Source organism: Protopterus annectens, chromosome 1.part0 (assembly GCF_019279795.1).
Source record: "Protopterus annectens isolate FY-2018-M chromosome 1.part0, PAN1.0, whole genome shotgun sequence".
NCBI lineage: Eukaryota > Metazoa > Chordata > Ceratodontiformes > Protopteridae > Protopterus > Protopterus annectens.
Window position 1 is genome coordinate 269,574,131 of NC_056725.1, and position 16,965 is coordinate 269,591,095.

Below are 16,965 nucleotides of genomic sequence, written 5' to 3' on the forward strand. Positions count from 1 at the left end.
ATTTACCTTGACCTGGCCAAGGCATTTGACACAATACCCCATTCAGGTATTATAGATAAACTCACCAAATTGGACATAAACCTGTAAATCCCCAAATGAATAGCCAAATGGCTCACAGATAAGACACGTTGTTAGAGTGGTGAAGTCCACATCCAGCGAGAGGTCAGTCATCAGTGGAGTACCACAGGGCTCAGTGGTGGGACCCTCCTGTTTGGGATATACTTCTTGGATATCAAGGCAAGTGTGGATGGCATTTGGCTGACCAAGTTTGCTGAAGACTTCATACTGGGGTCAATCACTGACTCCCTAAATGATGCTGATATCCTATAGAAAGGTCTGATGCAAACTAATGATTGGTATCTGAATCATGGCCTCAAACTAAATGTGAAGAAGTGCATAATAATAATAATAATAATAATAATAATAATAATAATAATAATAATAATCTACTTGAGCTACACGCTCTAGGGATATAAACCTCAACAAAACAATAAATAGAACATGCTGGAGGGATAGATTTCCTTCGCAGAGACTTTCCTTACTATGGAACAGGATCCGGATCCGCATAAGACAGAGACCCTGACTATCACTCTTCAACAGGAACCTTGATGAGTGGATGGGTGACAGAAATTTCACACTGGGGATCACACCAACAGCAGTACTAGATAGCGGCCAAGGGTACTAGCTGCTAGTACAAGGGTCTAGGGAACTACTAAAGGGGAGGTGAATACCGCACAACATGGCTGGGCTAATATATGCCTTCAGGCAGATAGCCCAGTACCAACCTATGAACCTATAATAATACCCTTTAGGAAATCAAATACCTCTGCCAATTACAATAATAATAGCACCCCCCAAAAAAGTGGACCCAGTGATGAGAGATCTGGGTACTCAGATAGATAGCAATCAGAAATTTGACCACCATGTGTCCATGGTGATGAGGAAATCCTTCTATGTGGTCAGCTTATAAGTAAGGGCATGGCATCCAGATCTAAGGATATCTTAGTGCCACTGTATTCAGCCCTCATCAAACTAATAATCAAGTACAATGCACCCACCCTTTGGCGTGTACCTCGCAAGGGACCTGCAACAACTGGAGTGTCCTCAGAGGTTTCTTACCAAAAAAATGCAGGTTATAACCAATATGTCATATGTGGGTCAATTAAAATCCATATCACTATATTCAGTTTCCTACGGATTACTGAGAGGTGATCTGTGCCTGACCTACAAGGTAGTCTCTGACCCAGCCTTGATGGAAATGTTGCATATTCACAAAAGTAACTGCATGTGGGTTACTTGCTCCAAAGATCAAAATCTGATCTGTGATATGAACAAATCATGCTGGTGCGGTATGTATCCCAGAGACTGCTCCTCTTCTGTAATAGGCTTCCTATTCATGTGTGAAGCCAAGCCCTTCCCTGATCATCTTCAAGTGCAGTCTGGACCAGCGGAATGGAAATTGCAAATTCACTCCTGAGGTGGTGCCCATGTCTATCATGGACAGAGCCAGTCATTAAAAAAGTCAAAACCCTGCTTACTGATCCTTATTATCTTTTCCCTAGGGAGAGAAAATTGGGTAAAATCTAGGTAAACTGGCTAGGTTTTTAATAGTGCTTGAGCCTAGTAATCTCTTATGAACCCATAAACCTAAAAGTAACAGTTACTGTGGGTGGCAGGAATAGCTAGGCAGTGGTTTGTACTTTAACAGCTGATGGCATCTAAACATTACTGTCACAATGTCTAAATGTAGCCATTGTGATTTTCATGTAGTAATGATGGAGAATAAGGGATCAAATACAATAAGGATAACTTAAGCCATGAGGAAAATTATGTCCTCTTGGCAGCACGTAGAACATAGGGGAAACTTATTTTTGGTAAAGAGGGCCCAGACAAGCCAAGAGGAACAAGGCCTGGAGGTAAGTAGTTATTGGAATCATTGCAGCTGGAGGTAGAAACTAAGCTTTGACACAGTGTATAAAAAGGGCAAATGATATGGTAGAACATGCTATAAGCAAGAACAGGCATAATGCAATTTCTTGTACAAGTACTGGGGGGATCCGCATCTTATTAAACTAATGCCAGGTGATGAATACCTTCTCTCCATCCACAAGGATGACAATGATACAAAAGATAATGTTGTTGTTGTTGTTGTTGTGTCTTTTGGCTTATCCTGGTTAGGGGTCGCCACAGCGGAACTCCGGTCTGCTAATGTTTGGTAGTGGATTTTTACGTACCAAGTTACCAGCCCTAATGCACAACCTTCAGCGAAGGCATGCCCATTCACGTATGCCTCCACACAGAAGACGGTCTAGCTAAGAATCGAATGGGATGTCTTGCTGTGAGGCAACAATGCTACCGCAGCACCACTACAAAAAGATAATGTAACAGTAGTAATTAGAAATGGAGTGGACACTGTTCCATCTAACCAATATCTGCAGCAGTAGTTACATTCATCTGCTCATGAAGGTTGGTTTAAAACTTCTAACACACAGTTATCTAGAGAGAATGGAATGCTGACAAGGAATGAGGTAATTAAACATGTCATAATTCATTATTATTATGTGAGCCTTGTACTTCAGCAAATAACAAAAAAGAAGACAGTGTGCATGCATGGTAAGTTTCCCACTCACCCCCTTGTAAACATTCTGTACCATATGCTGTTGCACTATAATTGTTATTAATGTTTTGTAATAACATCCTTTTACAGAATCAGGATCAGAAACAAAGAAGTCAAATGTACCATTAAATATGGATGACGTCGGCAGCAGAATGGGTGCTGCAGCTGCTGCTGATGATGATAACATAGTTATACTTATGAGGCAGCTTGAGAATAGTGACAAGACAGTCCTCAATTTTAATGGCAGGATCTCTCACCTCACAACATGTTAGTAACTCTGCAGAAGGTGACAATGCAAGTCAAAGTCAAGCTCAACTTGACAGTATTCATAACAGTACTTGAGGAATGCCCCTACACTTTACACCAGTATCTCCACATCCAGAAGAACACTTTGAGGATGATGTCAGGCATTCAGATGTAACAGGGTATACAGTGACACCTTTACAAAGGGAAGCCAGGTGCATAAATTTCTTACAACTACACATAAAGCATTGGCTGCCCAACAAGAAATGTGTCATGACAATGTTAGGGCTCAAAACACTGGCACAGAGTCAGCTAGAAATGGTCTGAATCCTCCAGGGTATACATGATGATTTCCAGCACTCCTTTGAAATGGCAGAGAACAGGGATAATGCCATGATCACACTATGGCTGCACACCAAGCATCAGTTGCAGCCTGCAGTCATGCACTAGTTAAGACATACCAGAGTCAAGCTGGACTCAGTCTTACTAGGGGCAATGGACAGGAAACTGTCTGGACCCATGGGGAGAGAGATCACATGACACTACCATTGCTTCTCAAGACAGTAATGTCAAAGGTCACAGTGAACAATCATAATGCATTTTACTACTAAATAACTACTAAATCTATTATCTACCTTCCTGAATGATGATTTTAAAGTATACTGTGTGTTTTTTGCTTTTTTTACTAATCTGTATCAATGTAATGTAATTTCAAATGTATGTATTTTATTACTACCTTTTACACCATGTAACTAAGATTGTATTTGCTTTGCTTTTTGGAGCTTTTCTCCCCGGGCCTCCACTGAAAATGGGTACGTTCTGGCCCAGTGGACTTCCCCGGTAATCAAACTGGAAATAAATAAATAAATAAATAAATAAATTTTACACAGGCCATCTCAGCGATCATCTACACCTAGCAGAACCTCATGTTCCAGGTCACAATCATGGCCACTCAACACTTTCAGGTCAATGACAGCAATATCACCTTCATCAGGTAGGTCACAACCTCGGACCAACTCACCTTACAGTTCTCACGATAGCCCCTCTTCCAAACCATATGCACCATCACCTGGCCTGTCAATAGCAGATGTGTATGACTCTTGTGATCTTGAACTATTGTAAGATTCACTAACACAGCTTTTGTTTAGTTGGAATGAGTGTTGTGGGCAGTTTTATACACACACAGACACACACACAGACACACACACACACACACACACACACACACACACACACACACACACACACACACACACACACGCACATATTTTTTATAATCCATAACACACACTGGGCATGTACCAACAAGGAAGTGCACGGAATAAAAGTAATCAAACATCACAACATTTCTAGCACTTCAAGTCCTAAGTAGCCTTAATAAGGCATAAGGATAAATAACAAACTACCTTCACTTATCCCTTCTTTAATCCATAAACCAGGTAAATAAATTCATAAATAAATCCCAAAAATTCCAGTACAAGCAACATGGCTGAAACGAAGCATCAAGACATGGCCAAAGACTTAAACTCACAAACCAGTTTTGCCTACTGGCATCATCAGTGCATCACAGGAAATTGCAAAACCAAGAGATTTTAAGATTTTAAGAATGAAGCCCTTAAAGGACCAACTTCAATTCACATAGTTATGTAAACAGACATAGTTTTTAAATAAAGATGATAGCAATTAATTCAAACATGTAATACATAGCACATGATAATAAACATAGCCTTAAAATTAATAAGTTAGAACTAATGACTAAATTTAAGTTTTCATTTACACCTGATTTATATAAGGCCCCCAAATTAATAATCCACGTTTTCCTTAAAATCTAAAATTTTATATTTACTAATAGTAGATTGTTCTTCACTCTTCACTGTATCTATACCTACAAAAATGAAATGTGCCCATATGTGTTCTAAATGATGTTTATAAAGGGCACTGTTGGGTCTTTTACAATTACTGATATGTAATGCTGTCCTGTGTTTAAATGGTCTAGATGTCTGACCCACATAAAAAGAACCACACTGGAATACTCCCATATAAATCACCTTTTCAGTGCTACAAGTGATTAAAGATCTAATTTCAAAAACATTTGTAGTGTCGATAGAAGTAAAGGATTTGGTTCTGGACACTACCTTAGGATAGGTGCAGTTACCACAAAATGTACTCCCCTTAGGTATATCCCCTTTATCTACTTTAGTATTAAATATAATCTTCTTAAAGCCATATAGATATTCCAATAAGATATACCAATATTTGTTAATTACCTCCTTTATTTTAAAGTTCTTAGTGCCAAAGGTCATAATGAATCTAGGTTTATTAATGGTGCAATACACCTCATTGCTTTGTTTCTTAGATTTAAGTAAATCCTTCCTACTTTGTCCAGAAGCCAAGGAATGTATTTGTGTAACTAAGGTCCTATTATATCCTCTTTTTAAAAACCTGGTTCCATTTTATATTCTTAAATTCATAAATCAAGAAGTAATCCTCCTGGGAAACTGATAGTCCTGGGTAGATGTTCTTTAACTGAACCCTTATCAGTTTATCTGGAAAGACTGCTGAAACCTTTATTATCTTTTGTAAGGGCTTGAATTAAAGATACCAACAAATTTTTGATATATTGGTATATATTGGTATATCTTAAATTCTGATCCATTTTTGAACATTCTAGATGAACCTTGTTATTTTGGGAATAAAAGGGGTAAAAATATTGGCGAAGATCTTTAATCACTTGCAGCACTGAATGGGTGATTTATATGGCAGTATACCAATGTGGTGCTTTTTATGTAGGTCAAACATCTAGACCATTTAAGCACATGATAGCATTAGTGATATTACTTGTGAAAGACTCAGAAGTGCACTTTATAATCATGGAGACACATTTCATTTTTGTCATTTCCAACTTGCAGTTGACAGCTCTTTCCATGCTCCCTGCGCTCTGTATAGGTTTCTTGAAAGTGAGTGCTGCAGGTTTGTCAGCATGAAAAATAACATCTGCACCTGTTCAAATTTGACACAACAGACTGACCTGCCAGAGCAGGCAAGCATGTTTGTAGAGACATCAAGGCCATCCATCTGGGCACTGAACAACAAGTTATAGGAAGAACAGCACATACTGAGTACTGAACAACGAATTAGTGGAAGAACAGCACCTACTGAGCACTGAACAACAAATTGCAGGAAGAACAGCATCTACTGAGAATTGTACAACAAGTTATAGGAACAGCACCTACTGAGTACTGAACAATGAGTTAGAGGAAGAACAGCACCTAGATATCATGACAGAATAGGCTAAAGGCCACACCCTGCTGTTACTGGCTTCCCAAGAGTACATGAATGGAATGCAGCTGTCTGCAGACAAAGGCCTTGCTGGAGAAGTTGATAGCCAAGTGAATACTCATTGAGCAAGCCTTCCCACAACAAAGTGCCAGTTGGTGTATTAAATTATCTAGCTAAGTGATTTTTCTCTGAACTGTGTTCTTCTCCTAGCATCTCTTCAGAGGCTGGTCAGTTTTTTTCTAAAAACAAACTCATTCGAGTAAGCCTTCACACTGCATAGTGTCAGTTGTAGACTTTTATGTAGGTTGAAACATGAATACAATAGTATTGCTCAGTTGAAATAACCTCTAACTGATGAGTACTCCACCTGGGCTGACAGCTGTTTGCTTTTCTACCTTTTAGTTACCTCTGTGTCTGCCTATATAAGCAGAATGTTGCTGCAAATGTGTAACTAACATCCTATACTTTACCTTCCCTATCAGTAATATAATTCGGCTGCAGTTATTTGTATTTCAAATACTAATAGTGAGCAAAACGGCTTACTTTTTTCTTAATTATTAAAAGTTCTGCAATAATGCTTTACATGTGTAACAGGGCCTGAGAACCTACCTTTCATCAAGGGTCTCTGATAACTTTTTTGGCTGTTGTAAGCTACAGCTGAGGTTCATCCCACTCCATTTGCCTTTGCTCTACTTGGGCTCACTCCGCTCCCCTACCCTATCCCCATTCCCACACACCCACACTTTCCTTACATTTATACCTAACCAAGCCACACCCCTTACTCCCCTCAGTCTATTCACAACCATCTTCTTAATCATCAACCCAACCTCCTCAACCTACCCTCTCCACTACAAGTTCCAAACACTACTCTCTACCAAACCACTGGTCCAATCCCCTCTCCTACACTTTACTCTGCTACCCAACCTCTCTAATATCATGCATCTCTATTACTCCTTATTAAGCAATACTTTTCCACATTTTCTTTACCTCAACTATAGCTCCACTTCCCTTCACTCATATCAAATCAGACACTTCCACTCTCCAACACTTCCACTGCCCACCCATTACTTTAAATCCCACACTTATACAGACATCAGCCCACAACATAATAACAACTCAACCTCTCTCCTCTTACCTTTCAAACTCATACACACCTACTATCCTAATTCTTCAGCTTTCAGATGTCAAAAAACGATTAACAAACTTAGACACCTTTTACTACACTCTATAACACAAATAAAACACCAGGCTGACATCCATCCAAACCTGGATTTCAATAATAACTTCTCAACCTGCCTGCTATCTTCCTCACCTACCACCTAACATTTTCAATTCTGTCTACTATACATTCCCATTCCTATGCCACTCTTCCTAAAACCTCTAATACTGACCTGCTCTTTACCAATTTCAATCTCTTTAGCATCATAAGAAAAGCCAGTGAATTTCATACTGCCCTAACCACCTATTCTCCAGACATGCAACGATTAAAGACTTCAGAGCACCACCACGGCAGCAGGATTATTCTGATTCCAATAAAGCGACGAAATAAAAATAATACTATAGGTTGATTATTAAACACAAAAGTTACTGTGTTTTTGCTGGTGACTTAGTGTTACCATCCAAATATCAATTTCCCCCTTTTTTGATTGATTTGTAAGGAGAGATGTATATTCATCATTTTTGGTTGAGAATTGATATGTAGATTAAGTGCCGTTGGCTATCCTTTGATTGGCCTTTTGAGAAGAGTTGAGTTTACTTCTTTTATTGGTTGTTCAGCCAAATGCACTAATACCATAGGCTGATTATTAAACTCAGTAGTCACTGTGTTTTTTTGCAGGCGATTTAGCGCTCATGTTGTATACAGCGCTTATGTGCTGTTTGTGATCATTTACTGTTTGAGTCATATGCAATGTTTTTATGATGCTTATCACGTATGTTGTATACATTGCTTTCATTTATATTTTTATTTTTCGGCTAATGATGATAGCTAGCTGTTTTTGCAGCTAGACAGGATGTGTCGTGAATTCCTATTATGCTAATCTAAACATAGAGATTGGCTTTAGCGTATTGTCCAATAGCCGTAATTATATTGAACAGAATTTATTCTGTTCTTTTGATTGGATGTTAATTCTATTTTTGGTCGTATAAGAAATCAATGTTTTTGAACACAACCATTGGTTATTTATTCTTATTATGTTAGAATCAGAAATTTGATTGGATGACTATTTCTTTTTAAATGGTGTTTTAGATAGAAGCTTTACGATCTGATGAAGGCTGAATAGCCGAAAGCGATTATCGATTTTTATTTTTATACAGTTTGTTTTTGAGTGTTTGATTTTCAATAAACACTTATTTTTATTTGGTCACTTTATTGGAATCAGAATAATCCTGTTGCCGTGGTGGTGCTCTGAAGTCTTTACTCGTTGCAACTTTATTATTTGTCTTCACCACCTTCAGCGAGTTTTGGAAGTTTTTCATCTCATTGTTTCCTATTCTCCAGACATAGCTGTGATAACTGAAACATGGTTAAAACCCCACATTAAAGATAATGAATTTATCACAACCAGCTATAACATCATTAGACTAGAGAAATTAAACAAAAGAGGTGGTAGAGTCGCCATTATGTTTAAAGACACCCTCAAAGTTGAACAACTCAACTGTGCTGCTCCTGACCTACCCAACTCCGAAATTTTAACTACTCACCTTGAGATCAACCCATAATAAAATAATACTTATCATAGCCATCTATCTCCCTCCAGGAAATAATCTTCCTACCACTGAATGTCTACTTGCTTGTGCATCCACAAATTTCAACCAAGAAACTATACTTCTTTGTGATTTCAACCTTGTTTGGCACTCCTGCTCATTTATTTATTTATCTTATTTATTTTATTTTACATTTGTTTACCGGGAAGGACCAGCTGGGCAAGTGCCCGTTTTCAGTGGAGGCCCGGGGAGAAAAGCTCCAAGTAGTACAAAGATAGTTTGAAAGACTACAGTTCATTCTAATACAATCAGGTATTCGTTTGAAAGTGTACACTACATTATAATATAATCAGGTATATGCACTGACTAATACATAGAATAGCAAATTCAGACAATTTGAAGATTAACCAGTGAATAAGTAATTGAATATGAGTTATATCAATAATAGCTTTTGCTGAGTTTACAGTACATATGTATGTACACTTGTTGTATTTCCAGTGCACACTACCAATTGTTCAGAAGTTAGCACCAGGTGGTATTTACAATAAATGATAAATATTAAGGGAGTATACATTATTCCTTTTGAGAGGGTACACTGTTAGCTGTTAGATTAGAGAGCAGTCATACTGAGTTCTACGAAGGTAGTGAGAGTGAAGTTGGTGTTTAGATTATGCTTAGCCTGGGGGAAGGCAGGAGCAGAGCCATGATTTTGATAGGTGAGATTTTAAGAATGCTTTGAATTGTCTTGAAGAGGAATATGAGGTGAGAGCAGTCGGGAGGGTGCTCCATAGCTTAGCAGTATAGTTAGAGAAGAGGCCTTCTCCAGCTGAGTTCTTTGCTCTGAAAACATGTAGTAGGCATTTATTATCAGAGTGGAGGGGTCTAGGAGCTGAGTAAGGCTGGATTAGTTGGCTGAGGGCTGTTGTTTTATTTGGGTGGTGAATTATTTGGTGGGCTAGCTTTAGTTGGTTAAAGTGTGGGACATGTGGAAGTTCAAGCCAATCAAGTTGTTTTTGGGATTGGCAGTGATGTGACCTGCACGTTGATTTTGTGGCAAATTTGGATATTTTATTATAGCAGGCCTCTAGTTTATTAAGGCTTGATTTACTTAGGTTGATGAGGATAGGGCATGCGTACAGGAGTGTGGATAGTAGATGGGTTCTGGCCATGGTAATTCTTGTAGAAGGTGTTAGAAACTGGGCATTCCTGTACAGGAGACCTAGTTTCTTGTGGACTTTTTTGATGATTTGGTCTATATGGATGTCAAATTTTAGATTGTTGTCTATTACTATACCCAGTAGTTTGGTGTGGGTTGTAGGAGTGATGATAGTGTTATTCTTAGAGTATATGTTGAAGTTAGGGGGGCAGGTTGCAGTTCTAGTGGGAGAGAAGATTAGGAGGTTAGTTTTGTTGGGATTAAGTATCAGGTTTGAGTTGGTTAGCCATTTTTCCACAGAGAAGAAAGTGTCTTGGGTAAGGTTTTGGAGGGTTGTAAGGGAAGGGGCTGCACAGATCAGGGTTGAGTCGTCAGCATATTGGATTAGGCTGGCTTTAGAGGTAGCAGTGTGTAGGTGGTTGGTAAAGAGTGAGAATAAAAGAGGTCCAAGGATGGAGCCTTGTAGGGCCCTGATTGTAACTGGGAGGGTGTGAGAGAGACTTAGTTGCCATCAAACGGCTTGGTGTCTATATGTTAGGTAGCTTTGGAACCAGTTAAGAGTTATGATATTAATATTTAGGGAGGAAAGGACTTGCATGAGTTTGTTGTGGTTGACCATGTCAAAGGCTTTTGACAGGTCCATGAATAAGGCTGATACAAATATGGAGCTGTTTCTAAGTTGGTCAACTTTGTTGGTAAAGGTAAGTAGGGCGGTTGCTGTGATATGTGCAGGACAAAAGCCATACTGGGTGCAAAATAGTAGGTTATGTGAGGTGAGATATTTCATGAGCTGTGTGTGCACTATTCTTTCTAAGATTTTGGATAGGGGAGAGCGAATGGCAATAGGACAGTAATTAATAAGTTCATAAGAGGTCCCCCCTTTGTGGAGGGGGATTATGTGTGATAATTTCCAGATAGGGGGTACATTTGATTCAGCTAGAGATCTGTTAATGAGTATTGTTTTTGGATAGTCAATGGCTTCTGCTGCAATTTTAAGATAGTCAGCTGGCAAGTTGTCAGCAGTTAATGTTGTAGGTTTTAGTTTTTTCAGATGTTTTTTGATATAGGAGGTGGATATTGGGTGTAGTTTAAATTGGGTGGATGTATCCTGTGGGATTGAGGCATTGCTTGTATTTGGGAAATATTTGTGTTTGTTTGTTGGCTAGGTTTAGAATGGTTTCTGTGAAGAAGTTGTTAAATTGGGTGGCTATGCTGTCATTACTAGGAGTTGTTTTTGGGGTGGGAGTAGCAATATTACCTGGTTGTAATAGATTTTTTTTACTGCAGCCCACAATTTTTGTGGATGTTTTGGTGCTTGTTTTGTATACTTAGGTAGTAATTGCTTTTGTCTATTTTCACTTGTTTTTTGGCTTTATTTCTGAGTTGTATGAGGGTTTGTTTAGTGATATTGGATTTGTTTTTATGATACGGTGACCAGGCTTTATCTCTGTCTTTCAGTAGTGATCTTGTTTCTTTTGTTAACTAGGGAGAGTAGTTGGCTTTGACTCTTACTTGCCTAGGGGGTGCATGGGTGTTGAGAATATCAAGGAAGGTCTTGTTGAAAGTTAGGACTGCCTCATCTAGGGTTAGATGTTTGAGGTGTTCCCAGTGACAGTTTAGTAGGGCAGAAATGAAGTTGTCAGGATTAAAAGATTTCTTATTCCTGATTGTATGGTATGTGGTTAGATGTAGTGGGTGGATGCGATCACGAAGGAGGAAAGTTGGGTTGCGGTCACTCAGGTTATCAGGGAGTTGGCCAGAGTGAGATGTAAGGTGGGGTGTGTTTACTAGAATCCAGTCTAGTATGGAATTACGGTTGGTGACTTTGTTGGTTCTAGTGGGGGTTGTGATGGTTTGGGTGAACCCATAAAGGTTCATGTGAATAGTTGGGTTTGTTGAGGAGCATTGGAGCCAGTCAATGTTGAAGTCCCCCATGATAATTGTTTCTTGGGGGAGGTGAATGGAGCACCATTGTAGCAGGTTTTCAACACTAGAGGTATTGTTACCTGGTGGTATGTATCCTCCTATAATGTTTAGAGTTTTGCTAGAGTTAATGTTTAATTTAGCTGTAATAATCTCTGCATTATCTATGTCTGGGAATGGGGAGTTGTGGAGTTGTAGTGAGAGGTGATTTTTGTATAGGATCGCTATCCCTCTTCCTTTTTTGTTAGTTCTGTCTTTAGGTAGGATGTTGTAGCCTGGGGTGTAATCTCAGTACTGTCTATGTGGGGTTTAAGCCAGGTTTCTGTAATTGTTACTATATCTGGGGTGTAGTGAGATAGCATAACTTGTAGATTATGTTTTTTTTTGGTAATGCTTCTTATATTAATGTTGAAGATGAGAAGGGATGATTTTGGTCTTTGGTGTAAGATATATAGGTCTGGTTGGGGTGGAGGGGGTAGTGTTGGAGGGTTGGGGAGGGGTAGTGTGGGTTGAGTAGTTATAGGACCTGGATTGGGGTGTATGTTTCCTGCTAAACTTAGTTGTTTGTGTAGGTAGTGATAGAGTTTGGAGAGCTTAAATAAGAGTTTAGTGAATTTATTTGTGTGGTGAGGCAAGGGTTGTAGTGGGAGGACTTTTAGAGTATAATAGTCCTTGACGGTTGTGTGGAGGAGGGCTGGGGCTATAGGAAGATGGTATGTGTGTTTAGATGTTTGAATAATGCTTGTTTGTGTGGGAGTATGTGTGAATTGGTGCAGGGAGGTATTATATGATGTGAGGGAGTATAATAGGAGTAGGAGAGATGTTGATGAGCTAAGTAGTAGTGTTTGTTTTAGTGATGTCATGGTAATGTAAGAGTGAAGCTATATTAGATGTGGAGAAGAAGGAATAAAGTGTAAGTGGGAGGATTCTAGTTGTGCAAAAGTGATTGGAAGGCGAGAGGGGGTGGTTAAGGTGAGTATAAGTGTAGTAGCAGTGGGGGTGGGTGGAATTTGGGGGTAGGGTAGGGGAACGGAGTGAGCGAATGAAGTGAGCGAACAGAGCGGATTCAGACCATGAGGCAGCAGTTGCTCAAAAAACTATCAGTAGAAGAGTATGGGGCAGATGAGTATTCCCTATTTGCTTGCACTGCTTAACTGAGCCTATTTCTGCTTTCATATAATCTTTGGCTATTTTATCAATGGGTACATAACTAATTTTCGAAAGTCAACTAGCAAGGGCAGAGTAGAGACTAGAAGCTAGGTAATGGAGGCAGTACCCAGCTATCAGCAAGTGTGCATACCAGATAAGGCAGAACTATACGGCTAGACACACCAAGTTCATGTAGTGTATATATAAACCTTCACTATAGCAGGAGATGTCCTGGGAGGTTGCAGGCATACACTTTGATTTCCCAGATACCAGGAGACTGGAGAGGGCCTTTGGGTTGACTATTCCTGTGGGTGCTTCTTGTAGAAACCAGAGATAGAAAACTGAAAAAGGGGAAAAAATAAAAGTAATCAGTTTAGCAGTCAGGTAGATAGTGGTCTTATATTTGGTAGAAGGGGAGGTTTAGATTTGAGGATTGGGTTTGGGAGAGATAGGCAAAGGGGAGAAAAACCAGAAGAGAGTTACACAGTTAGAAGTTGAGACACTGAATAATGTACCATGAAACAACATAACTAACTAACATTACATTTCAAACCATGGTGACATCTACCACATTAATAGTGGTACAGCATTGATAAAGCAGCAGTTTACAATGTAAAATACAGATAATCTTACAGTTAAGCATATACATTCAGCAGTAACATTTCATTTATAAATCGACAGTTAAAGACATGCATTCAGCAGTAACATTTCATTTAGGGGTTTTGACTGTATTACAGTTATACAACTGACTCTCAAGTAAGCTCCTTTAGAAACAGATGCTGTGCTGTGCGCTTTTGCAGTACAATAAGGTGGAATGGGTTCCTGTGCTAACAACCTTAGTAAAACATTCCTGAGTTGTGTGCTATTGTAGCGCGATACAGTACAGTTGTTTCCTTAGCTAAGCTACTATATCTGGTAGGTACGGCACTTTCAGGGCCAATACCTGAGCTAAAAATAGCTACCTTAGCTAAAACCTTTATAAAATGTTCCTGAGGTGAGCGCTTGAATGGACATCACTGTGCAGTAGATTCTTTAGCTAAGCAACTATATCTGTTAGGTATGGCTCCTTCAGAGAAAATACATGAGCTAAAACCTTTGTAAATAATTCCAGAGCAGAGTGCTTTGGTAGTACAACACTGTAAAAGCAATTCCTTAGCTATGCTGTTATGTCTGAGTGGTACAGCACCTTCAGATCCAAAACCTTATCTAGAAACGTATGTAAAACATGCCTGAGTTGAGCGCTTGTATAGCACAACCCTGTACAATTGCTATCTTAGTTAGGCAACTATACCTGGTACGTACTGCACCTTCAGGACCATTACATGGACTAAAAACCTTTATCAAGACTCCTGTGTAGGCGCTAAGCTAGCACAAAGCCGTACAACTGAATCCTAAGCTTAAGCAAGTATATCTGTTAAGTACACGGATTAATACCTTTATAAAGACTCCTGTGTAGTGCACTAGGCTAAAACAAAGCTGTACAACTGAATCCGTAGCTTAAGAAAGTAAATCTGTTAAGTATGGCAACTTTAGAGCTGGTACCATAGATTTGGGGCTAACGCTATGAATACTGGATATCATTTAGACTCTACAGCCCTCGAGATGCCCATTTGTGCTGTACATAAAGTACGCTATGCTAGGGCGATAGACAGAGCTAGCATTATAAACCAGACATTTCCCGCTCTAGATATATGACTACCATATCATCGTCAAGACTTCAGCGCAAGTAACAGAGATACTAGCAGCAGTTAATACAGCCAATCCATATGACCAGTAATCCAGATATTACAGTTAATAATATTGGTATAAAAATCTGTAGTGTCAGTCTTATAGTTCATAACAGATGATAAAAGACAGACCTTACTTAGTATGCACACTGCACCGGGACACTAGTTCACCTTGCTAGTAGCATGCTAACATTTTGAAAATGGCGCCAGGGCAAACAGCCATACTATGTTACCTCGGCTGTGACGTCAGCAAGGTTGGGTTTCAGATTGGTCAGACCATGAGGCAGCAGTTGCTCATAAAACTATCAGTAGGAGAGTATGGGGCAGATGAGTATTCCCTATTTCCTTGCACTGCCTAACTGAGCCTGTTTCTGCTTTCATATAATCTTTGGCTATTTTATCAATAGGTATATAACTAATGTCAGAACGTCAACTAGCAAGGGCAGAGTAGAGACTAGAAGCTAGGTAATGGAGGCAGTATCCAGCTATCGGCAGGTGTGCATACCAGATAGGGCAGAATTATAGGGCTAGACACACTAAGTTCATGTAGTGTATATATAAACCTACACTATAGCAGGAGATGTCCTGGGAGGTTGCAGGCACACACTTTGATTTCCCAAATACCAGGAGACTGGAGAGGGCCTTTGGGTTGACTATTCCTGCAGGTGCTTCTTGTAGAAACCAGAGATAGGGAAACTATAGCAGGAGATGTCCTGGGAGGTTACAGGCATACACTTTGACTTCCCAATTACTAGGAGACTGGAGAGGGCCTTTGGGTTGACTATTCCTGTGGGTGCTTCTTGTAGAAACCAGAGATAGGGAAACTATAGCAGGAGATGTCCTGGGAGGTTGCAGGCATGCACTTTGATTTTCCAAATACCAGGAGACTGGAGAGGGTCTTTGGGTTGACTATTCCTGTGGGTTCTTCTTGTAGAAACCAGAGAAAGGGAATACAAATGATCAGTACTCCTTACTTGCACCCTTTCCTCATGGTGTACTAACAGGAACAACTAATTTCACTGTGTCCACGTTCAGCACAGACAGACTAACAAGCAGACAGTAGAGTTGGTCATATTCTATCTAAGGCTGAGAGTGAGCGTAGCCAAAATAGTCATTGAGGAACTCCCACCCAGTTTGTCTGCACAGGTCAGACAGTACCACCCTGCACAGATTTCATCTACAGGTAAATGTTCCAGTAACCCCTCCAACTTCCTAAACCACTTCAACTTTACCCAAACCATAAACTGTCCCACTTGCTCAGACAAACATTCCAAAAAGCAGTCAACATTAGAGCAGCTGCTAAAAAAACACTTAAAAACACTCTGGTCCTGCCTTTGTACTCACCCACCATAAACAGTATCTACCCATAAATTAATCTATACCTCCTAACATTGCTCTACTCCCTTCTGCACTAACATATCCACTCCTTCATATTATGCCTATTCATCTCATTCTAACTTACATTATATTATGGCCCAGCTTAACCTCTTCCCTCTCTATATCCTTCCCCTAAATCACCTCTTAAAAGTAACCAATGAATATAATACTAATACTCAGACTGTAATGATAATTTCTATTACTTTCTCTCACATAGGCTTTATTACTAATGATTATGTATAACATTAAAAAATTACATATGTTGTAAATATCAGCAAAAACAAATGTTATTGTATCTGTAACTGTTTTTTATTGTATTGTATAATTTCTTGGTGCTTTTGTCCCAGGGCCTCTACTGGAAAAGGGTTATTTTGTTAGCTCAGTCAGAATATTCTTAGTCAACAAATGTAAAATAAATAAAATAAATATTGACTAACAAACCCAACCTATGTTACCTAGTCGGTTGCCTTCCTGACACCCTCAGTGACCATTCTCCTACATTTCTATACAAAAAACATGTGCATACTCAAAACGACATCACTTATAAATACATCCGTAGCAAGAAATACATCTCCCCCTCTACTTTTACCCTACTACTCCATCTAGGCCTGGCTGTTCAGTATTTCAACAATACCTTCCTTAAAATACTTAATAAACTTGGTCCCACTAGGAAAGTATGCTCAAACGCCAAGCACCTACCTTGGCTAACTAATGGCACCAAACTGCTACTTAAACACAAAGATTGGGCTTGGTCAGCTTACCATACCACCAAGTACACCTCTTAACAT